The following is a 26,704-nucleotide window of genomic DNA, read 5'->3' as shown; positions in this document are numbered from 1 at the left end:
AACCCCCACCAACCACATGGAGAAAAACGGAGAGAATGTACCCATCCTAACATTGGAAGAGAGAAAGAAGAGTAGAGGGAAAGAATGGAGAGTAGCCTAAGAGAAGAAGGTAGCCAAATTGGAGAGGCAGTTGGAGGGCATGTCAAGAATCCCAGGATCACCTAAGATAGGAAAGTAGAGGTGGCAATCATCTACTTGGAGGAGGACATTACTAGCTGGTACCTACTGGAAGAGGAGTAGGAACACACAATCTTTTCATGGAAAGAACTCCAAGAGGAACTTAAAGATTACTTCATTCCAAAGATGAAAAAATTCAAAGGTAGAGATGAATGGAGAAACCTCAAGCAAACATAAGAGAAGATGAAGGACTATGTCAGCAAATATAGGTAGATCATGCTACAACTACCCAACATAGACACTGAGACCAAATTACATGGATTCTTATTTGGGATGCAAGAATGGACTAGAAGAGACATAGAGAGGCAGAAGCCAACCAGCTTAGCTGAGGCCATGAGAATGATTGAAACACTAATGGACTTGGAAGACATGAGGACAACCCAGGGGAACTAGAACATATTCAATACCAACCTCAACAACAATACATGGACCCTGATACCCAAAGTCACTAAATTGATTGCTTATTACGTATTCTCTATTTATTAAATTCATGTCAATAAATGAATGACTCACTTTTCTTTAAGTGTTGATGATAATCTAACATGGCCATGAGACCATTTAGAGACCAATATTCCTAGTGCATCACTTAATGGAGTGATCAGAGCACTGTGACAGGGATATCTAGTACATGCACTACAAGTTATGAAGGGGGAAAGAAGTTGAAGATCAACAGGCCCAACCACTGAAGATGTAAACATGGTGAGAGCTCCACTTCTCTGCCTCTTTGGTCTGACGAAAATGCATGCTGAAAGAGTCTATAAAAGAGGAAAATCTCAGAGAAGAGTATTCAGCCTGCTCTTAGGCACGACTTCTCTCATTTTGTTTACCTTATTCTTGGTCCAATGAAGCCCGACTTGTACCCAAGTACTTGAGTGACTTTGGGGCAAGCAAAGGGTGATGATATTGAAGACTTATGGGCTGTTATGGGCTAAAATAACCAGTCATAAACAGGGCAGCCCACTGTTATGGTCCATTTTTATGAGCAAAAATGGGATTTTTGTGGTTGTAATGGAAGGAAATGACCTCTTTTCTTCAGGACATTGTTCATGAATGATTAGAAGTGTTTCCTCTTGAGTTTATGCACTCATTTTGAACTTGATTATGGACTGGAATTTTCTGTTTTAAAACATGGTTGAAGCTAAAATTATACCTTTTCAATTCATTTCATGTATCTTTGGTCCAAATCTTGGATGCATTTGAATCTATCGACAATATACTTGAACCAAAGGGTTGAAATCCATCTATGTACTTGAAATAAATGCCATTAGAGCTTGCATTTGACATTCATAAATGAATTGAGAATCTCAAAATATCCTTTATGATATGATGTATGTATCAAGAGGCATTTGATGTAATCAAGTTAGTCTTATTCATTCTATTCATGTATGCTAAGTACATAGTGAAAAGGCTTGTACTCTTCTTCCGTACCTAAATCATTTCTAAATCCCGGATCTAATTCAACCCCAATCCATTTTCCCTTCCCGAATCTTGAATCCTAAACTCTTCTTCTGCACTAAAAGCCCCGGTGGTAGACCTTCAACTCTTAACGCGACGACAACGCACTACATAAACATATAATCATATTTATAAAAAAGTGGATATATTCATATTGTGCGTCTTTACACGCATGTATCTACGCATCTAAAAACGTGTTTACTCTGCAAGTTTTTGAGGAGAATAGACGCGCATTTATCCTGCAATTTAGATGCGCTGATAGACGTGCAAAACAGAGGTATGAAAAAAAAAACCAGAGAGCATGTGGCTTTGCAAGCCACATGCTCTCTGGTTTTTTTCCCCCCGTCGACATCAAATTGTATGCTTAGGGAAAACAGAGAAAGATTATTTCGAAGATTGGATACTGAAAACAAAACAATGTATATAGAACACGAAATTTCATATATATAGATGAAACATTTTTACATTATGAGTTCTAGTGCTTGTGACGTCATGGTCGCAAGCACTAGCTGAAAGTAATATATATCAAAAATGAAAATTACAAGCCAAGGGGAGGCATGCATGCATGGGGCTCCTCTATATCTCCTCAGAAGAGGCATAATCATCGCTACCACCATCGCTGCCTGTGCCGCTGCCGTTGCCGCCATCGCTACTGCTAGTCCCCCCTTCGCTATCCTCAATTGCATCAGGGTTCGCCTGCACAAAGGATTAAGGTATATAAATACTATTACAAATAATAAATTAGAGTTATCTATACTTTTCATGTAAAAAATAAAACATACTTCTTTTGGTGGTGGAATCCTCATGGCGCGATTATATTGCTCCTCCGTGATGAGTCCCTTCTCGTAGAAATGCTACCAAGTGGACGCCCGGTTATGACCTCGATGGTAGCCTACCTCTCTAGGAGTAGGCATCCTACCAAGATATAATACTACAAAACAATTTGAATATACAACGTATTAAAACACACTACATAATGAAGTGAAACAAATTTAAAAATTTAATTTTAAAAAAAATCAAATAATACTTATAAACTGAGCCTCCCATGACTCCTTGCCACCCAATCCATAATGCAACAATCCCATGGTTGCCATCTGGATACGTCACGCCTCTGCATGCTGGCGACTTGCCATTTTCTCTGCTGCTCTCTTCTTGGCCTCTTTCCACTCCTTGCGGTAGCAATTGGGTGGTTGGCCATATCCAGGGCGCCCCTGCTCTTGTCTCCGCAATGACTCCTTGGCACGCGTCATAAGGTGAGACCTCTTGTTATGAAGCGTGTCTCTCACCTTTGACAGTCCCCAATCATCTGAGAATCGTGAATTCTCGGGATTAGGGTACCCTTTATGTATTGTCCGCAGCACCTCTTGCCACACCTTTTTTTTTGTACTTAAAGGGAATCATGCAATCTTTGTATGTGGCATGCACAACACTCCTCAAGTAGGCTATCACTTTCCTCCCCTCAAAGTCATGCAAGATACATCAGTGATAGAGTAGTACATTTGTGGAGGCTCACCTCTCTCATTTTCTGGTGAGGGTGATCGAGACCCACCACCTAGGCAACCCCCACAAAGCCCTCGACCTCCTCGTCCTCCCGCACGACTCTCCCTCCTCCCTCGACGTGCACTACCCTCTACCTCACTCGATACACGTGCTTCTGCAGATGCACGTGCTTTAGCCGATCCATGTACCTCAGCTGATCCCTGTGTAGGCAAAGATGTGATAGGTGTCCCAGACATCACACTAAAAACCTCCTCTGCAGTGGGAGGAAAACCAAGATAATTGGTCATCTCCCCCATGAATTGCTCCTTGTTGAATGGGGTGCTGGAGGATCCAAGATTCCACATCTACACAAGAAAAATCATATTACCCTGTGCAGATAAAACATATTACATGCAGTGTCTATACATGCGTCTCTGTGCACGTCCATATCTGCATCTCTATGGGGGCGTGTGTTAGCGCGTCTATTTTTGCATCTATACCTGTATCTACACTGTCATCTGGAGCACTGACAGACGCGCACAGTCGGACCATTTCTTTTCAAACTTGCTTAAAAAACGTGCAAAAAAACCTCCATAGATGACAAGATCTAGCATGTGAAGAGAGAGAAGAGAGAGACAAACAAACAGAGAAAGCAAACAAGATTGAGAGAGAGAAGAAGAACTCACCTTCTTTGCTTGTTCCAATGGATGGCGTCTAGGTTGCAAGCTCCTTGTCCTCCTTCTCCCTTCCCTTGGTAAGTTGCTTGAATCTTCTTCTCTTCCTTGTTGTTTGGCTCTTGTTCTTTACTCTTTGGCTCTTCTTTCCTCCTGTCCTCTTTTTACTCTTATTTTCTTGCCTCATTGTCTTCATGAAGTGATAGATAGACAGAGTAGTGATGTCGAGCTCGAACTGCAGAAAACACACAAAAAACGCAGGAAAGCATAGGTTTGAAAAGAAAGCCACAAATTTTTTTAAATTTTTCTATACCTGCGTGGTGCATCTGTAAGCACATGTAATTGCGCGTATATATACGCAGATAATGCCTATTACACGCTCTTACAGACGCGCAAGAACAATTTAGGGAATCAATGCATGCATTTTGGGAATCAATTGACCTATCTGGTGACATATATAACAAAGTTTGAGGATAAGAGATAACACATTGGCAAGTCAATTGGCACATATGTAGTGACTTACTGGACCATCCCACTTACAATTGCATGCAAGTATCAATAGGTGGATAAACCACGAATGGTTTTTAGCTAGAGAGAGATAATGCAATGAAGGTGTATACGAAAGAGATGGAGAAAGGCATATTATCCATCAATCAATCAAAGGTATGTACATGAAGTGACTTGATATAGTAATTAAAGTATCGTCATTTTTAGGATGCTCCATTGACTTCTGTAAGTTCCTATAACCTAGAAGTAGAATATAGCCAACCACACTGTCCATGGAAGGAAAAATTGGCCTCATCAAATTAACCAAGTTAATTTACTTATACATTTCATAGATAAGAGATTTGTAGTTGGCTTATTGATATTAGTCACCAACAAGTGGACACACTGGCTAAAGATGATGAAAAGAGAACATGTGCACATTGGCTACATGTGGTCCACCTTATCTAAAATTATATGTGAGCTATAAGTGTACCTTGACATGATTGGAATAGCTTGCACATGCACAAGCCAACCGATTTACATCAATCTACTCATGCTATGAATTGGCATGCATGGCTAGGTTAAGTGTACAACAAATGAGACATGTGAGTGTATTGATCAGTTCTCTATATATATATATATATATATATATATATATATATATATATTGCAAATGCACAAGTCAACCTTTGATCTATATATACATCCAATCATCATGCCCTATCCAATCACATTTGTATAGGGCATGATTGGATGTATATAGGGCATGAAATCACATATATATAATTAGCTTTGAATGATTGGATGTATATTTGTAATACTAAAAAATAAGTAAAGTTGGTAATGTATATAATGTCCTATGCATGTATATCATGTCGTATATACATGTATATCATGTCCGTATGATCCTATATATGTATATCATGTCCTAGCGTATGATTCAGGTGTAATTATGTCGTATATACATCCAATCATGCCCTATTCAAACAAATACTAGCTGTTAAGAGGTTTGGTCATATTCAGGGACTTTATGAGAAATGAAAAATATGTGCGTTTATTTTTGCATCTATAAGCGCGTTTATCAGCGCGGATATATAGACACGTTTTTTATACTAGCGTGAATAGACGCGCTGATACACGCGCTTATAAACACGCCCGCTTTTTCGCGTGTACAGTGCGCGTCTATAGGGCCTTTCTCTTGTAGTAAGGCTGTTTTTTCACTAAAGGTGACATGGTCCTAGTTAGCTCTAAGAATATGTCACTCCCAAAGAATATGAGCCCCAAGTTCAATCACCGACCCTTCTACATCACTCAAGTGCTGAATGAAGTCACCTACAAACTCGACCTGCAAGAAAGTATCTATGTTCATAATGCTTTTCATGCTCGTCTTCTGCGCAAGTTCTATCCTGACAGCAGCCAATGGGGGCAGTAGGTACCAATGCTCTATTCCAACGTCCCCTTCGAAGTAGAAGCAATCCTCCAATGCAGAGAACAAAAAGGATACCCTAAGTATCTCACTAAGTGGCACGGATGTCATCTCAAGGAAGCCACTTGGATTTCGAAAGTGGAGGTACGTGAACATGGCAAAGATGCCTTTGCCATCTAGTTCAAGGAGAATCCCACCAATCCTTCCAATGCCCCTTGAGCCTTCCCAAACAAACGATCCTCAATCATAAGCCCAGTAACACCTCCACTCCTCAAATGTATTTGAGTTGAGGATGGACTCAAATGTAATCCAAACAATAAACCAAAAGGACCCCTACCAAGACTAGATGGGCAGACACTGACTAGCTTGCTAGAAAAATCTGTATTAAGACCCCCAAGTCCTAATGCCACATACACTAACCAATCTGATAGTATAGAGTGTGTTAAGACCGCGTGAATGTCTCACCAAGTCCTAGAGCCAGCTTGTTAGGAAGAGAAAATGAGAAATCACAAGTGAGAAAGAGAGGGGAAGATGAGGTTTTGATTGAAAAACGGGGTAGGTTTGGGAAGTCCTCTGGAGGTTCGTGGCTTTTCGAACTTACAACAAAAATAATATAGTAATAAGAATAAGATTTGAAAGGTTTCTTATTTCAAAATGTTACAATTCAATCTACATCAAACCTCGTTTTCCATGAAGATTTTCGAGGGTGGATGAATAATGAATTGCTTTTCTTACTCGTTTCTCAAAAGAAAAGAATAGAAAATAAAAGGCATGCTCCAGCCTCGTGGGCGAGTCTAAGGATTAAATCCCACAACTTGGCGGCCCCGTTGAAAATTTCCCCCGAAAGGGCAATAAAAACGCATTTTTTTGAAAAAAAATGAGAAAATAAAGGGCACAACCTTTCGCGCGACAGCCCTGGCAGCCGCGGCGAAAGTTCTCTCCCTAGTCGCGCGCCAGGGTGAAGGGAGGGGAATCTTGGATCGCAAACCTTGCCGCTGCAGTGCAGGCAATCCTCTATCCACCTCAGCAGACGCCCGTTTATCTCCACCGCAGAATCACCGCGTTGCCGCAGTGCAGCGAATCCTTCAATTCATCTTACCGAACGCCTCTTCGATCCCACCGCAGGCAATCCTTCAATCCATCTCAGCGAACGCCCGTTCAACCTTACCACAGCAGCAGCCGGTCGCCACCATGTGCTCAGTCTAGAGAGAGAGAGAGAGAGAGAGAGAGAGGGATCGACGAGCAAGAGGACAATGGTGAGAGGAGGGCGGGGGCGGGGGCGGGGGCGGCGGGCTGCGCAGGCGCGGGCCGGGCAGGGGCAACAGGAAGAGGAGGAGGAGGCGGCGCAAGAGGAGGAGGAGGAGGAGGAGGAGGAGGAGGAGGTCCAGCAGAAACAACTGACGTACGTGGACCGAATATTCGGGGAAGGGAGGTGGACAGGTGTGCAGCTCAAGCCCAGGAAGTCGGCCTTCCAGGTGGAGATGAAGATCCCGCGGACGTCCAAGAACCTTCACTTGGGGCTGTTCAAGAGCATCACCAAGGCGGCCCTGGTGTACAACTTCTGCGCCAGCGTCATGCACCAGGGGTCTGATGATATAGCCCTCAACCGCTTCCTGGACTGGGGGCACGTGCTGCCCGAGCTGGTGAACCTGCTGCCCCCTTACCGCGACGTCACCAACGACTACTGGACGGGGGTGCGCGACGCCATTGTCCGGACAGAGGGCAGGGACAAAGGCAAGGTAGCGGAGATCCGGGGGGCCGCACGGCAGTACGCGAAGGACAGGTATCCCGCCGGAGATGTCGACCCCCCCGAGATCGCAGAAATGATACGCGCTCACCTCCCAGTCTTCCTCCAAGAAATGGACAGGCGTGTCGTTGCGCGCGCCCAGGCCGCCGGGATTGAGCAGGCGCCGGCGCCAGCCAGCCCAAGGGCTGCCGCCGCCCGCCGCAGGCTGCGCCACGTCGCGGACGCGGAGGCGGAGGCGCCCTCCCCATCCCACGTCCCTCAGTGGGAGGGGGTGCGTGCCCCCTCCCCCACACGTGCCCCCTCCGCCCCTTCCCTCTTCCTCACCGTGCTAAACACGTGTGACAAGCCCGACCTCGATCTCGCCAACCTCCCCCTCGCATTCCCCGTCACGCTCGACTTCCACTATCACACAGCCTCGGATATCACCATCCCGGTCGCTCGGACGGGCCCCTACAATAGCCTTGTCCCCTTTGTGAGGTATAATGCCGCCTCTACGTGTTACCCTTGGCTGTGTTTCTCCACCGAAGCTTGCAACTATTCCCACAACTCAGCTATGTATATCAACCCACCAACCACGAGTGTCCTCCCGATGGACGTCGCCACTGACTTCGCAGACCTGCAGCTGTACGATAAATACACACTTCATTTCGTAGAGCCGCATGCAACAGCACCTTAGTCACACAGTACCGTCGAAATGAGTATGTATGCTAAACAGTTCGAAAGACTACCATGGTTTTAAGAAAAAAGAGTGCATGCTCTTACAACTGAGCATTAATCTTTTCCGATTAGCAGCCTGTCCTAAGAGAAGCCCTAACTCAAGTTAGCAATCACCATTCTTCGTAACACTACGTTATTTAACTCAAGTTCACTAGGGGTAATCACTCAAAGAACAATCACCTTGCCTCCCTACCGATTACCCAAAGAACAATCACCTTGTCTCCCTAGCATTGCAATGGCATATGCCTTAAACATGCAATGCTAACAAACCCTCAAGGCCTAGCCTCGCCAATTTAAGGATTGATTGCCCGTAGGACCCTAGTGATCCTCCAAAGCAAAACTACCATTCAATGTTGCCTTACTTACCCCTCCTTGGTAAGGAAAATAAGGCCAAGTGTAACATTGACACCATAAAGTACTCAATAAGGCTTTTAAATTCCAGAACCAAGAGTACTTGATGCAACATGGATATTTGAGAACTGAGAGTACTTCATACAACATGGATATTTGAGAACTAACATGACATGCATTTCACATCACTAGTCTTGAAACATTGATATATGTTTAGAATTTGATGGATGTTATTCAACGATTCTTTTCAAGAAAGACTATAGTAATGAACTTTTTTCTTTTTGACTACCTTAGTTTCTTTCTTATTTAAAAACATTCTAATAAGATGATCATCCAATTAAAAACCTTCAATGTAAATGCATTCCCCTATCTTCAAATAAATTTTATACATAATTTTCTCATGGTTAAATGGTTTGACAACTTGTCTAATGTCAGACTTGTTAAATTTTCTATAAAACTCTAACTCAATTCATAACGATGAATAATTACTCTTTCCAATGGTTTTACAACACTTACAAACCTATTTAGCCCATGCCTACATGAGCTCACAAACCACCTTTACCTAATGGTGATGAGATATAATTACTTTAATGAATAATCATATTAAATTTGTTTAAGGTTAGTACATGTTTAAAATGTGACCTAATGCATCACCAAATACTTGGTAGATAAAGTTTAGAAATTTAGCAATTTGATTCAAGGCTTCATGTATTGGCATGTGTATAACTCTATTCATTACTACTATGTCTAGACTTTGACTTATTACTATAATGTATTTCATTTTTCCTTTGAACAAAGCAAGGTTTCATGTGTTGATATGAGTATAACTCTATTCATTACTACTATATCTCCATACTTTGACTTAGTACTAGAGCTTATTTCACTTTTCCTTTGAACAAAGCAAAGATGAAGAAATGTAAATGGGATAATCATCTACCAAAATGATTAGTAGTAGCAATAAAATTTCTTCTCAATTTCTTGTATATTTAAAGAAACTAGTTCTAGGAAAAACCCTCATTATACACTACGTACCTAACTCCAATTGTCGAAATGTCCCTCAAATCTCACCTCTCAGTTGATGAAGGGAAAATCATTCACGCTCCCATTGATTGACTCCTCACTGCCATGTATGTGAAGGTTTTATTCCTTTTGTGCGCAATTGATGGTGCAATAGTGCACCCCTCCTTATGCCGGCATACGATGCGAGAAGGAAGGGCAACGCTCCATTCACATGTCTCACCTCTCATTTGAATATAAAGAGCAAGGAGACTCGTGAGTCGACACTCATCCCACCCTCTATCTCATGCTTTGTTGATGATTACAAAGGGCAGTCCATACTCACAACCCCATCCGGTTAGGATGAAAGCTCTCATCACTCAAGGTTTGTCGATGAAGATCGGCTTCGTGCAGTTAATTATGTCAATTTGGATTGGTTGATGAAGAGGCATACCCAAGGAGGTAGCCAACAAATCTGGTACTTGGATTGCACATTGAAAATATTGTCTCCTATGATAGGAGTCAGAAGCAGTGAGGAAGTTACAAGATTTAGTGCACCAAGGGAGGTGGCTTTGGAACTGCTTCTGGAAGAGTTTTGCTAGTGATTCAGTTGTCTTGGACTACTACGAAGTGTTACCACCTTTTTCATAACTAGTTTCCTGTCCAAGGGTGGTTGCCACCTTTTCTTGGAACGAGGCTCGTTATGATGGAAAATTTCTTCATTTTCTTCCATAATAGTTTTGATTTTGTTTTTGTTATTTTTTTCTCTTCTTTTGGTTTTTTTCCTCTTTTTTCCCTACTCCGGAGGGTGTATCCGCCTTTTCTCAAAAAATAGGTCGGCATGGCTGGGACCAAAGTCTTTTTCTCCCATGAACGATACACACACACACACACACATACATACATACATACATACATACATACATACATACATACATACATACATACATACATGTCAAGATTGTGGGAGAGAAGGAAGGAGTCACACTTGTAGCTTTCTTGCTTGCACAATGGGGAAATACACATACAGGTGGAGGCTGAAAACAGTTTTTCTCTTCTTAGTTGTGTAAGCCAAAAGAACTCTCTTACAAAGAAATAGAAGAACCCTATATATGGGTCTCAAACCAAAGACAACTAACTAAGGTGGCATACTAACTGAGCCACGAACTAGAGTAGATAAGGATAGCTGTCATCTAGCTATTATTCATGGGCGGTGTACCAACCGCATCTACAACTGACAAGTCGGTGACATAAATACACAACGGTCACCCTGGCATATCACGAGTGGAGCTCGATATCTCAACACTCTCCCTCGAGCTCAATCCCAATTCCTACACACCAAGCAGGTCTCTGAACTTGCGCAGCTTCTCTGCGCCCAATGCCTTCGTAAATATGTCAGCTACCTGATCCTCTGTGCTGACATAAACTAGATCAATAAGACCTGGTAAAACCCTCTCCCGCACATAGTGATAATGCACCTCAATGTGCTTTGTTCTAGTATGATAGACTGGGTTATTTGCCAAGTGTATACTACTCATGTTGTCACAATAAATGACAACTGGCCCATCTGTAGGCTGATGCATATCATAAAGTAGCTTATGCAACCAAGCTACCTCACATGCAGCCATTGCTGCACCCCTGTACTCAGCCTCTGTGCTGGACAAGGCAACTGTAGGCTGTTTCTTGCTGCTCCAAGTGACTGTAGCACTCCCAAAAGAGAACACATATCCACTGGTAGATCGTCTATCAGAAATGCTACCAGCCCAATCAGCATCAGTGTATCCATGCAAGTGTATCTGAACCCCAGTCTCATAAAATAGTCCATACTGCAATGTGGACTTCACATACCTAAGTATGCGTCTAGCCGCATCCAAATGCGGTTTCCTTTGAGCCTGCATAAACTGACTTACCAATCCAACAGCATAGCTCAAATCTGGCCTGGTAATAGTCATATAAATCAAGCTTCCTACTATGCGTCTGTACATAGTAGGGTCTTCCAGAAGCTCACCTGCATCTGCGCTCAGCTTCACATTCTGCTCCAAAGAAACTAAAATAGGCTTACAGCCTGTCATCCCATATTTGGACAGCATGTCCAATCCATACTGCCTCTGCAAGAGCTATATCCTACTTGGTGATCTAATCACCTCAATGCCCAAGAAATAACGTAGCTCTCCCAAATCCTTCATCTCAAACTTCTGCTTCAATAGCATTTTCACATAAAGGATATCTTCATCACTGTCACCTGTCATAATCAAATCATCAACATAAATGACAAGTTGCATAATACCTTTCTTTGTTTTTCTCACATAAAGTGAGAAATCTGCCTTGGAAATCTAAAAGCCAATAGTGACAAGATACTGTCCTATTTTGTCAGACCATGCTCTAGGTGCTTGCTTCAAGCCATACAAAGCTTTTTTCAACTTGCAAACAAACTCAGGATGAACAGCATGCACATAACCTGGTGGCTGCTCCATATAGACCTCTTCTTGCAAATCACCATGCAAGAAGGCATTCTTTACATCCATCTGATGTAAAGACCATCCCTTTGATGCAGCCATAGCAATGACTGCTCTTACGGTTGCCATCCTTGCAACCGAACTGAATGTTTCTTCATAGTCAATGCCATATGTTTGTGCATAACCCTTGACTACTAATCTTGCCTTGTATCTGTTCACAGAACCATCTGCATTGTGCTTCACCTTATAAACCCACTTACAACCAATTGCATTCTTACCTTTAGGCAAAGGTACCAACTCCCATGTAGCATTTGCTTCCAAGGCATCCATTTCTTCATCCATAGCTTTCTCCCATTTTTCTTTTCCCATGGCTTGCTCAAAAGAAGTGGGTTCTGGTTCTTGTATCACTTTGACCATATATGCATAGTGAATGGTTGTAAATCCATCATATTTCAGTCTATCCACAAGATATCTAGCTCTAGTAGACCTGCACAAAGTAGGTTCACTCCCATGTGCTCTCAAAACATCCCTGGTCTTCCTTACTCCAGGTGTAACAATAGAAGGAATACCCAACTCATCATCAATGCTCTGTTCTGAGCCACTGGATTCACCATCCACATAAGAGTGACCTGCATTCACATCAAACATGGGCTGATCAACCTTCTCTTTTCCTTTTCGTGATACATGCATACCACTATCTGCATTGCTTTGAGAAGATTCTTCTGATCTCAATCTGCCTGTCCATGGCGAAGAATGTGAACCACTGCTAGAGGACGCTCTAGATCCACTAATATTTTGTGACTGCTGTTGTGAATTCTGTGCAGCATTACCATTTTGTGCATCTACATCATCAATCACATTTACTGGTTTATACCAGCTACTCATCTCATCAAAAACAACATCTCTGCTCACTGTAAACTTACGAGTAGAAGGGTTATAGTATCTATACCCTTTTTGCTGCAAAGAGTAACCAATAAAGATGCACTTCTCAGCTTTTGGATCCAACTTGGATCTCAACTCATCTGGCACATGTACATAGGCAATGCAACCAAAAATTTTCAAATGAGAAATATCTGGTTTCCTACCAATATACCTCTCCTCTGGAGTCATCCCATGTATTGCTGCAGTGGGAGTCCTGTTCATTATGTAGACTACTGTAACAACTGCCTCAGCCCAATAAAAATCTGGCAAGTCTTTTTCATTGAGCATGGCGCGAGATACCTCTCCAATATGCCTGTTTTTCCTTTCTGCAATTCCATTTTGTTGTGGGGTATGACTGCATGAATATTGCTGCTTTATGCCATGCTTCTGCAGGAACCTTGCAAACTCATTTGAGAGGTACTCTCCCCCTCCATCTGACCTTAGGCATTTTATTTGCAGACCTGTTTCTTTTTCAACCATAGCTTTAAGAGTTTTGAAATGCCCAAAAACTTCACTTTTCTTTTTCATGAAATACACCCAAACTTTTCTACTATAGTCATCAATAAAAGTGACAAAATAATAACAGCCTCCAAGAGATGCAGCTTTAGTAGTCCACACATCAGAGTGGATTAATTCCAATGGCTTCTCACTCTCTTGAACATGTCTAGAAAATGGTTTCCTTTCCTGTTTTCCAAATTGACAGGCTTCACATACCTTATGCATTTCTGCAACCTTGAATTTAGGCAATCCTGCAACAATATTTTGGGCCTGCATTGATTTAAGTCGTTGTACATTAACATGACCAATGCGTTTATGCCAGATATCAATATCTGCAACTACACCGGTCCCATGTGCAAACATTGCTGCACTCAATTCAGGCATGTCTGCATCCAACGTAAACATTCTGCCCTTCTTCTTTCCTTTTGCTATCAAGCGACCTTTATTTTTCATATCCTCAACAAAGCATCTATGAGGATTAAATATGACCTACAAGCCCTGCTCAACCATTTGACCAACAGAAACCAGATTTTTGGTGATATTCGGGACATGAAATACATTGGACAGGTATTTCTTTTTCCCATCCTGCATAGACAAAGGAATTTTTCCAATCTGCACAATAGGATGTGCAGTATCATCACCAGTCTCCACAAATCCTGGTTTTTCCATTTTCCTTGCATCCTCCATCCATTCTGCATGACCTGTCATGTGGTTTGATGCACCTGAGTCAACATACCATACATCGTTGCTTTCTTCTGCACTTGTCACAGAATTGTTCATGTGCTGCACCATAAACAAATGCTCATTTCTGTCATCACCCTGTCTACTAGAAGATGCATAATTCCCTTGTTGCAATTTCCCATTCATGATGTCATTCTGCTTTTTATAGCAGTCTTTAGCCATATGACCCATTTTACCACAGTAGTAGCATTCAACATTACTGTTTGCATTTTGGCCTCTTTGCCATCCACCACGACCTCTTTGGCTCCCCCTGCCTCTAGAGTTACCACGTTCTCCTCCATAGGACTGGTAATCTTGAGTTTGCTGCATTTTTTGATTTCTACCACGGCCTCCAAATCGGCCTCCTCTACCTCTGCCTCTACCTCTTCCAGCATTTGAGTAGAAGACAGTTTCTTTTGAAGTTCCTCCTGAAGAAGATGCACCACCATTTCTCTGCTCCTCAGAAATTAGAAAAGCAATCAACTCCTCAAAATTAGGAAATCTTTCACGAACTGAAATGGATGTCCGAAACTGTGCATAATCCTTTCCTAGACCATTCAAGGTCACAGAAACTAAATCATCATCTTCCACTGGCGACCCAATGGAAGCAAGTGCATCTGCAATCTTCTTCACCTTCATGTGGTAGTCATTGATGCTCATACTTTCTCTTTGCACATTATGCAACTCTTGCTTGAGCTGCATTTTCTTGGCTTGCGTATTTGTGCTATACATTTTTGACAAAGTATCCCATGCCTCCTTTGGCGTACTTGCATCCTGAATATGCACAATCATAGAGTTTGAAATACTGATAGACAGCCACTACATAATTTTCCTAGCTCTCTCATGCCATGCTTTGAATGCCTACATTTGTTGTTGATTGGGAACATTAGGAAGAACTGGTTCTTCTTCATTTCCTGCAACAAATTCCCAATATCCTTTTCCCATAAGGAAATTCGTCATTCTAAACTTCCATGCTTGGAAGTTGTTCTTGTCAAGCTTTTCAGTGACAATCTGTGAGAGAGAATCAGACGCTATTACAGAACACTGCAAAAAATTCTGTCACTGCAAAGAACACAGCTTCAGCCTCACAAGGGCAAATCTGCAAAACTGACGAAAGTGGTATTTGACCACACAGTCACCTCCTAGTGACGATTTTGCATCAACAGGCAACAAGGATGATTCTGTAACTCCCAATGTCTCTACGCACAGGCATAGGATGCAATTTCTACAGCAACTTTTCATCGACCTGTAGAACAATAGATGCACATCATAAAACTGGGCCTTTTCTTGAGTGCATGCAGAAAACTTTCGCCTCCAAAATAGGCCCCGAAATGGCCTCAAATAAAAAAAACAGGGTCACCAAGGGCCAAAGCCCTATCCCGCAGCATATACTGCCCTCTTGCTTCACCGCGAAGGGCGTCTCAACCTGAGACAATGCACTCTTGCAATTTCCGGCTGTGCTACCTGCAGAGATCTGCTCCCAAAACAGAAAATGAAAGCAGCACTACTCCTCTTACCATAACACCGTGAGCTTGGCTTGCTTTCTTGAGCTCCTTACCACGAACAAGGCTCTGATACCATGTCAAGATTGTGGGAGAGAAGGAAGGAGTCTCACTTGTAGCTTTCTTGCTTGCACAATGGGGGAATACACACACAGGCGGAGGCTGAAAACAGTTTTTCTCTTCTTAGTTGTGTAAGCCAAAAGAACTCTCTTTCAAAGAAATAGAAGAACCGTGACCACTTCAATGGAAGTGGATCCATTACCTTTTTGTGATCCATACAATTTCAACACTAATTTGTTGGGTCCCCTGCCTAGGGTTAGGGTTCCTTTGAACCAATTCGTCCTTGCCCTTGCTTCAAAAAGCCATGGTCTTCCCAGCAGTAGAGTGTATGAGGTCCCATAGGAATTCGGTTTTACCATCAGATAGGTCAATCAATAATCTCTTCTTGCGAGGGTTGTCTTCACATATGGGAGAATTTCCAAAGGCTTAATTTTGCTTTGGTTTGCTAGTCGTCTGATAAGCCACTTTATAGTTTGCATTCCTTGCAAGCCTAGATCCTTCATTGTCACATCCATCATTATATTCACTGATGAAACCTCGTCAATCAATGCATCTACAATAAAGCATCCTTAAATCCACACGCCAATCACTGGGGTACCATGATCCATGAAGGCGTTAGCCACTTCCACTTCTTTTACAGGCTCTGGGGCTTTGTTAGACTTATTTGTTATTGAGGAAGCAATCCTTAGGCCTCTTCTTCTTGTCAGTATGCTTTTGAATTTCTTTTAACACCTAGGAAACAACATCAACAACTGTCAAAATGTCAAATTTGATTTGAAGGTATCTAGGTCTTTGACCAAGTTATATTCTTTAATAGGATCCATAGGCTTTTCCAACCAGCTAGGGAATGGGGCAACACTCACTTTTATCTTTCCTTTTTCTTCCAAGAGCAACAACATGTATACTTCTTCTACTTCTGGAGGTACTTCAATATCCTCTATCTCTTGGACCTATCGTCCTATCTCTGCGACTCTCTCTGCGACTTTCTATGGCTCCACACTCTGTAGTGCTCTATACTATATTATTCTGCTCTCTACACTGTTCTGTTTCTCCTTGGAAAGGTTGAACTTCACCATTTTGGGAGAGGAAATGTTCTCTTTTGGAACTATGGGTTCTCTTTTCTTGGCATGTGTTATTGCAAAAACTTTCAATTCCCAAAAATTGGAGGCAAGTTCTTGGGTCTTTTGTAGGTTGTCAGTGGTATCTTTCACAAGAGCTAGACTTGGACAGTCTTTTGCAATGTGGCCTTCTCCTTTGCATCGACTGCATAAGGGTTTATAGTCCATGGACCTTCTAGGGTTTGGACAATTCAGTGAGATGTCCCTTTCTCTACATATGTAACACTCCACTTCTGATATCTAGCCATCGCCAAAATGTCATCCTCTATAATTTGAGAGGGAACCTCCTTGGGCTAAAATTAGGACCGAACTCTCTAGGCTTTGGTCCAATATCCTTGGTGGTCATCTTGGATTGCAACAAGTTGAATCTTGCTTTTTCATATTTCTTTCTTCTTTTTGTGTATTTTCTTTAGAGAGAAGATATCTTCTGTATGGTTTTTCCTTAAACAATACGAATAAAAGGCTCGAAGAATAGCTGATTTTTTGGTACATTCAGTGGCCAAATGTCCCGCTTGATGGCACTTTCCACACCATGTATTAAATCATATCACATCTCTTCCACCTCTTGCAGGAGTGGATATGTTGGTGCATCCATCAACTCCTTCTTGATTCTTGGAAACTGAATTGGACAAGTAATCCTTCATTTTTTTACTCCTAGAGTATTTGTAGAAGGGTTTTTGGAAGCCTCTATAATCACTACATATATTGGTTGGGTTGATCAAAAGGGTCCTGCATTCTGGTTCTAATTCAGAGTTCTTGTTGAGATTAGGGTTTGTTGGTTCTAGTTGTGGTAAGGTTCCACTTCTATTATTGAGTTGCCATTGGGGGAATTGTTTGAGGCCATTGTTGTTATGGTCAAACCATCATTTGAGGTACTCTTGTCTCTGGCCACTCTGTGGATTTGGTGCACTGTAGTGTGGCATTGTTTGCATCCGAGGGTAGGGATAGGGAACACTTCTTAGGATAGCATTTGGTGGGTATACCATTCTTGGCGGCATGGGAGGAAGTAAGACTCCTCTTCGTGAGGTCATCGATAGCCTTGCTTCAACTTCATCATACAATCTTGTACCTTCCACTATGGCTTGTAGATTGACTGGTCTTTTCAATTCCACAAACTTACAAACTTGTGGTTGTAGACCTCTAAGAAAAACTCCCTTCTAGATGCCTTCAACCAAGTGATGGTTGGTCCATCTCTTCAATACGGATTCCATTCTAGAGACATACACTTCCACCCGTTCACCAGAGGAGTGACTCAGGTTCATAAAATCCTCTTGCATGCGCTCTTCAAAACATTCATGCCTGAATTTAGTGAGGAAGGCCAACTTCAGGTCTCCCATGTGTGAAAAGTTCATGTTGCTTGTCTCTCATACCACTGAAATGTTTTGCCTTTGAAAGTGATGGAAAATATCGCCAACCAATGCTCACGTGTCCTTCGCTACACATGCTACCATGAACTCTACTACATGAAGATCATGGTCTTCATTGTACTCTTTCTTAAAGATGGGCAACTCGACTACATTTGTTGACATGTCACTCATCAATATTTCCAGGATGGATCTAACTAGGAAGGGGACCTTGAGTTGCTATTGGGACTTCTGTAAAGAGTGCCGCTAGGGTGTCAAAGGAGGCTTCTCCTTCTAGCTGGTTCTCAGCCTTGATTTTTTCCTTCTCTCTTCTCACGTACCTCTAGACTCGTTCTAGTGCTTGCTTCTTGATCACATCATTCATCAGGAAGTTAGCTCAACCCACTTGTTTGTAATCAACAGAATAGAATTAAAAAGGCCTTAGTCTCTGGAGAAATATTTTGCCAACATTTCTTCTGCTTCCTTCTTTTCAATGTCTTTTGAATTCAGCTTTCATTCCACTACAGAGGGGAAGATATTTAGTTCTGAAGGTATCAAAACTCATTCTTTTAAGGATCGTTGTGATGCCATCATCATAGTAATGTCAACTTCTAATGGTTTCAACAATGTATGTTGTGAAGAACACTCTGTCTACTAGCTTCCAGTGGATTGATAATTAGACAAATAGAAGGTTTTAAGTGCACCAAGCATCCCATGTACCTTGCTGTTGAGCATCTACGAACAAATTACAACTCTTTTCCTTCTTGTTCTGGTGAACTTCCATTGACCACAACGCTTGAAGCTTCTTCACAATCTTCTACTTGATGATGTCTGGAAACTCTTCAATGAAGGCCAAATATTCCATGGATGGTCATTTTCTTTGTTTCTTCACTTGAGTTTTCTCCAAAACAAATTTCCACCAAGATGCACATCTCTATTGTTTTTGTGGTATATTGATAATCAATTTTCTGTGCACCAAAAACACATGGAGCCCTAAGAGGAACACCAAGAAAACAAAGAATCTTCTGCAAAAAATCTATCTTGTATCATCAACAAGAATGTTCTTCATATTTTATGTGACCACAACAAGGAAAAGGACACCAGGAACAATAAATCTTCACGTAGCTTCACAAAAACAATTCTACCACAACTTTAACTTGAACAAAATTAATTATTCTCTTCATATTCTTCATAATTTATCAAGATACCAAAAAAATATAAGATAATACACCACTATGAATGGAAATAATCACATAGTAATCTTTTTCAAAGACTCCATAGCTTTCTCTCATAATCTCTCACTCATAGGTATATTGTTTTGCATAGATTTAGCTATCTTTCACTCATACACTCTCTCTTCATGCATAATCTCTCTCTCAATAGTACAATGGGATAATCAAGAATAATCATCCATAACCCCTTTTGGGTCATGGATAGCCCTTCTAAGAGGTATGTTTGATATGAAAGGTCACCAGAGCCACTACAATGTTCCTTCGTAGGTCAACAGTGTCACTATCACTTCAATCTTTACTTGAGCCTTTAGAAGCTACTTCTTCCACTTCTTTGACCTATTTTGAACATTTATTCATCTCTTTCCAAGGTTGAAAAACTTTCCCAAGCTACACATTTATCCATCATCACACTTAGAGAGGCATACAGAACAGAATAGAACCAAGACAAAGGGTCTATAGAAGCTCAATAGATTGAGGGTCTACAGAACCAAACAGAAGGTCATCATAAAGCCTTTAGCTCAACTTGAATCATTCAAAATCATCAAGAATCAACCAATAAGCTTCCATACACTGTCAAACCCCATCAATCACTATTCTAGTTCCTCATACATAAGAAAACAGAGCAAAATAGAAACTCAACAGAACCAATCAGACACTGATAGGACATCAAAACAAAACATGTCACAACATCATAGCTCCACTATAAACCATCATAAGCATCTCAAAAATAATAAAAATCATCCAAAAATTTCCCAAATACTTTCAAAATAACTAATCATGATACAAAATCTATAAAAAATCAACATTCAATCCTAAAAAACAACAAAAATTAGCTTTAAAATCAAGTCGTCATTATAACCCTCGATAATCACTTGTACTAATAACCTTATTTCTAACAATGCTAGTTTGTTTTCTTTACAGCATTCAATCACAAACCATGATCCTATATGTTTGGAGACTCGGTATGTAGAGAGACACGGTCTCACTAGACTCATCTCAATAGATTGTATGCACGTGGTGGCCCGTAAGTCATGTCTCTTTTTTGTTTTTAGTCATTAGTTTTCTTGTGATGCACTATGTATTAATCTATGGTTGTTTACATTGTAGAATTTGTTCGATGCTCCATTGCATCGGGACGGAGCTCTTAGATGATGAGGAGCTATAGCAATCACTTGGATTCATGGAGCGCATATCCTTTTCTTTTTTGGACCTGTAATCCATGCAAGCTCTTTCCCTATAGCATTCCTTGGATATATTTCTTATCCTTTATATGGAATCACATTTTGCAATATTTATAGATACATTTTCCTATTTGTTTTGGACTCTCCTTGCTATCGTTCCATGTAGTTTTATAAGTTGTCATCATCGGTCTTGTACTTATTTGGAATATTGAATTAATGACTCTTGTTTTCTAGCATCTCATGATGTATGTTATCGGAGGGGTTTTTGTCGAAAGGTCTAATCCACCAGGGATCAAAAGTAGAAGGAAGTAGAGATAGGAGATGGAAGAGAAAATAGAGAATACACAAGTGGTAAACACTACAAATACAAAGCACAATGAATTGAATCAATATGTATCAAAAGAACGTGGAATCTTCGCACTACTCAAAAGCAATCTCCGGGCATTAGATCTCCTGGAGCTTCTTCGTAGAACAAAACATGCATCAAAATTATAGCTCCTTCTCTGCTGCTCAGAACCCAAATCTGATAGCTCCGTTGGCTTCAAAAGGGGGGTAAAACCTCAGAACACATGCTCACGGATCTCCCAGATCACTCCTTCTTTCAGTTCAATTTGTAGTTTTCAGCCTGTTTACAGCGATCTCGAGACGCGTGATTTCGTCAATATGTCCTTCTTGTGAAAATCCCCCGATTGGCTGAAAAAGCAGCTAGCTTTTTGCATGTCATCCTAATCCAGAAGCTTTTTTAACTTTCTCAGATTTTTACTATAAATAATATAAAAATAGGTTAAAATTATCCAAAAATCTAGTATTTTCAAATAATGCATGCAACTCACACTAGTACTAATGGCTCAGATCACATTGACTCTCTAGATCAATAAAGAAGTTGGATGATGATGCATTCCATGCTTTTTCACACTGTGTCCTCATAACGTCATGACATCCACCCCCTCTGAACTTGCACATCCTTTGGTATGTGCCAAAATCCTAGTTATCACTGGATTCTGAGTCCTTCTCATCCTCTGTAATCATATCCTTTGCTTCTTCATCTTCCATATCTTCCTGGCTAGCCCCTGTATCATGAACACTATTTTCTTCCAATTCTGGCATCTCATAGGCAATAGATTCCTACCTTTTGAATAATTTGATTCTTTTCCCTGCTACCAGAAGTTTTATGGTTGTTCCATCTAGCTCATTTAATGCATAAGTAGCATTGTCAAACACCTCTCTTACCACATAGGGTCCAAACCATATTTTGGAAACTTTACGCATGGCACTATGCTAGTTGTCTAAACTACTATCATAAACCAATACCCAATCCCCATCTTGTATGGTTCTTGGTCTCAATCTATGTCTTTTGTTAAACCATTTCTTGTTCTGTATCCTTAGTGCCCTTAACTTTGCAATTGCTGCCTCTATGTCTTCTGACTTTCTTTCCAACTATCTAAAATGCGCAAGGCCAATAACTCCTCTCGATTCAACTCCTCCTCCCAAGGTAGCACACTCCATGTGACTGTCATCTCTTCTATTCGCATGATAGGTTTCATGAAAGGTGGTGCCTATCTTGTATATTCCAATGGTATATTTTCATATCTTTGATCATGGAAAATGCAAAAATCTTCAATACAACATCCACATAGGATCGCTTATGTTTGATTCTTCCATTCTATACTTGTCTCTTGAAAAGTAATGTTATCTGTGATAAGTTATCTATTCAAAATGATCATGATGAAAGTAATCAGATTGATATTTTTCAAGAGAGCAATGCTACGTGAACGATTATAATGTGTATTTTAGTTCTCTGTATTAGTCTTGAAGATTAAATGGTTAATATGATAGTAAATTGGTTCAAAAAGTTGTCTACAATAGTAGGTTGTCAACCCACAAAGCATAAGGGAGCAATCGTGGCCACTCTTTTACCTTCTCTCCACATGCTTCTACCAATGCCTTCACAATAGGTGGATGACCTCTTTCACTTTTAACATTTTTTTCAAGGTTATAGGCTAAAGTTAAAGCAAGCCTTATCCCCAACCGTGCAAAGAAATCATAAGCTTCATGTGCATCCAAATCACCCCTATTTGGTGTAATTTTTCCCACATAGCCATACCGACAAAAGATCTCTTCTAAGAGAAAAATATACACAACATTTGTTGTCTTAGTATGTAAAGCTTTCCCTTCCACTTGATTATTCAAGTCTTCATGAGCAAGCACACGATACCTCATTTGCCAAAGACCTGTAGGCATTGTGACCAAATCCACCGCCCATTTAAAATGAAGAGACAATGGATATGTGGATTGCAATCCATCCCGATGTCTCACAGATGAATACATTTGACATGTCGTACATGTTTCCACAAAGTGAGCAACATCCTTATACATACCCTGCCACCAATATCTTTCTTTGATCTTTGTAAAAGTACCCCAAACACCTCTATGACCAACCCACAAGCTCTCATGAAATTCTTACATTACTTTTACTTGTAAAGCTCTATCACCCAAAACTCGCAATGGCATACCCTGTTTCTTTTTAGCATGTTTCCATAAGTATCCATCTTTTTAAAAAAGCCCATATGCTTTCTTCTTGATTTTCTTAAACTCCTCATTTGACCATTCATCTTTCTTTGTTAGTGTACTGAGGTATTGACCAATTCTCAGCCACTCTCCTGCATATTTGTCGTCCATAAACACTTCTACACAAGATGCAAAACATCTAAAGTGTCTTTTTTTTGTTGTCTAAGCTTATGATGCTGTAGCAACACTTTGCATTGCTAAATTCACTCTTGCAACATCATTTTTAGCCATAAGAAAGTCATCTTCTTCCTCCTCATCCATCATCCCATCTTCATTCTCATAACGTGCTCGAGATAACATGTCTGCCACTAGGTTATCTCTTCCTACAATATGCTGAAATTCAAGGTTCAAAGATTTGATGTATACAATCCATTAGAGCATAGCAATGTCCAGAGTAGCACAACTAGTAATCATACCTAATACCGGCAAACAATCGGTATCAATGACTACATGAGCACCCATAAAATACTCCTTATCACATTTAAGGACTATCACAATTCTCCATAATTCTCTTTTAACCTATGGATATCTTCTCTATCATTTAGTCAATACTTTAGCACCAAAACGAATTGCATATCTTTGCCCTTCCTCATCATCTTGCCCTATTGCCCATCCAATCCCGATTGGGCTTGTATCAACAATAATAATGATAGGCTTTCCATGTGAATAGTCAGCCTTTCTCAATGAAGGAGCAGATTTTATGTAATATTTCCGCTACGAAATATTCAAGATCCTAAATCTCGCGTAAAAGCGGTTCAAAATAATCTCTCGCAATGAAGACACACTAGGCTAAGTGCTCCCCCTCCCTCACGCATTAATAAACTCCATCCTGCGTTGTGCATAAGAGGGCCGTGGCTCAAAAGCCATAGTTCCATGTGGAAACACCCCTTCACGGGAAAAGAAAAACGATAAATATTGCAAATTTTTTCATTAACTCCCTCCCTTTCAGTCGTTGCATGGCGGGGAGAGGGAGTATGTGTGACCTTGAGTGGTGGAGGGCATGGGGAGGAGGCATGCAGCCTGCCACTTGTGTGGCTACCCCCCCTCCCCCAAGCTTGAGGGGGAGGAGAGTCATGCTGCTGCCCAGGTGGGTGGTGCTGCTTGCCCGCCATAGCTGCCGTCGTCGCCAGTTTGCCGCCACCTCTGCTGCTGTGTCGAGATCTATGTCATTGATGGCCCCTAAGCAAAAGTCACGAGGGGCACACGCGGGAGCTTCCAACCCGAGTACGCAAGTGGACAACGCCCCGATTCTTAATGTCCAGGTTCCGATAAATTTTCGTGCATGAAAAGGATGCACTAAGCATGTTTAATTCTCGTAGGCAAGTTTAAATACATTTGGAAATTTTATTTGCTCACCCGATTTACAAAATTTAGTTGCATGTCGTGCATTTGCAATTGCTTGCACTTCCGTGGTCAAGATGCAATCCTGAACACATGATGCATAAGTAAAGAGACGGAATTGTGCAAAGGCATCCTTGTTGCATCTCGCAAGGGATAGGACATATAACTCGTGACACATTTATGTAATAAATTCTTGGTTGTGTCTCGCAATTAATGCAATCATAGACGGACATTAAATGATGTCCGAATAGTTGAAATGCATGGAAAGGATTTATGTACCTTGCAAATTGCATGCGATGATAGTTACATTTTGGGTCAGGTTAAGTGCTAAAGGAAGGATTAAGTCAATAATGGTCTCATGGCATTCGCTCATGCATGGAGTTCTTTTATCGAAGTTTGTATTTAGGAAAGGATGCATCTTCATATTAAAGCTTGAATTCAATGCATTAAACGTAGGGTTTATAAGAATAGTTCTAAATGTAAATCAATGTTACATAAGGCAAGGAAAAGAAAAGATCACTATAGATCCTTTAGTTGCAAAAATTTAGAAGAAAGTATTTGCATCTTTAAAGTGAAGATTATTTTTACTCGCGGGTTGGTTAGAGCAACTAAGTAATCCGCATATAGTTGAGTAGCTTACATGAAAATCATAAAGGTATGATTAGATTGCAAATGACGATCACCTCAAAGTGCTAGGTAGGGTTAAGTTACATTAAAATTCTGCCTAGTATCGCACTTAGGATGCCAACCTAATATTTTCGATCCGAAAGATCCTCCCCACATTCTCGAAAATGTTAGGGTTGTCAAATCGGCCATGCAAGAATGACCTAGGGTTCTCACCCTAGTGATCGAATGACCAAATGCTAGACTTTTGCAAGGAAGCTAGGAACCCTACGGCCAAAACATTATCGGCCTAGTGGGATTAGGGGTTGGATTGGGTCAAAAGGACTCCCAAACCCTACATCTTGACTAAAAGTATTCTTGACCAAGGAATACCGTGTGAGAGAAATAATCCCACAAGTTAGGTGTTGACACCTATCTCGTGCATTAAGTTGCAACATCGCATGGTTTTGTGTCTAAATCACAAAATAGCATTGCCACTCCTTAGAACAAGGTTGGCGAGTTCTAAGTACAAGTCTAATTTTCTAGAGAATGAGTAGTCATCCTACTACATCACCCTTCCTTGGGGCTGATTTGCCAAGTTAGGGGATTTACGAATTTGCCAAGAAAGTAATTGTCCAACCAAGTTAGGGCGACAAGGTTGCCCAGGATTTATTGACCTTAATATAAGGAAATCTAAGGTATTGATAATTTGGGCTAACTTAGCTTACGAAACCCTTGGGGATCTTGCCAAGTCACAATTGATCCCGGATCGAATGCTGGATGTATTCGGAAAGAAGGATTCACACCTTAGCAATTGGCCGTATAAACGACCACTGGAATGTTTGTGTTTGTACACTTAGGAGCACTGTTTGTACTTCTTTGCTCAAGGAACTAATGCCGAAAAATAACTAATGCTTCAGGTTGAAAGCCTGGAGAGAGAGGCAGCATCAGTTACCTCTGACTGTCTGCTTGACCCTATCCAAGGGGGTTGTTAGCTGCGCCGGGTACATGGACCGAACCCGCTACGAGAGATCTCTCCGTGGGTGCTACTTGGAGCAGGAGGATGCTTGGGTGCCAGTGGGGGCTCTGGCCGTAAATCCCTTGCCTCTGGATCCTGCACAAGAGGCTGACGTGACTCAAGATGGGATCTCAAGGCCCGCATACTAGTCAACCGGGTGGAACTTGGAATAGCGATCCCTGAGGATTGTTGGAATTTCCTTTGGGCAAATTATAGAATAGCCTCCAAGTCAGATTATATGATGTATTCCAAAGAGTGATAAATAAAGATCAAATATTGAAAAGGAACGTGTTTGATATTGTTTTTCTATGTTAGTGTCTAAGTTACATGAAGGAACTAGTGATTAATTGGTTAATTAAAGAAGCTATTTTTGCTTGTCAAACTAAATGTGCTAGGTAATTAGATAACTAAAGCAACCTAAGGAAAGTGCAGTGGATGTGACCCTGGGTCCGTCCTACGGAAGGTGGTCCCGGTTGGCCAAGAACTTTTCTCAAAGGAATTAACAGCAAGGTGATAATGACCTAGAATCTAGAAAGCTAGAGTCTGGATTTATATTGTTTTAGGGGAACGGAATGGGACTATGCCTTACGAGCAGAGAGATCGAGCTTCGCATCCCTCTCGTTTCCCATTCTCCT

The 26,704-nt window shown here is 41.2% G+C and overlaps 1 long non-coding RNA gene across 1 annotated transcript; it reads right to left on the bottom strand.

Moving 5' to 3' along the window:
* Nucleotides 1-2,186: 2,186 nt before the first annotated feature.
* On the bottom strand, nt 2,187-4,151 carry LOC148011462 (uncharacterized). Its single transcript, XR_015689269.1, has 3 exons — nt 3,798-4,151; nt 2,415-2,563; nt 2,187-2,328 (listed from the first exon to the last, which is right to left on the bottom strand). It is a non-coding gene; the product is annotated as an uncharacterized LOC148011462 (long non-coding RNA).
* Between the last annotated feature and the right edge of the window lie 22,553 nt (nt 4,152-26,704).

Source organism: Lygodium microphyllum, chromosome 28 (assembly GCF_053477565.2).
Source record: "Lygodium microphyllum isolate KBCC chromosome 28, Lygodium_microphyllum_v1.1.10, whole genome shotgun sequence".
NCBI classification, from domain to species: domain Eukaryota; kingdom Viridiplantae; phylum Streptophyta; class Polypodiopsida; order Schizaeales; family Lygodiaceae; genus Lygodium; species Lygodium microphyllum.
Note: the sequence above shows the minus strand (reverse complement) of the source record. Positions and strands in the feature narration are given on the sequence as shown.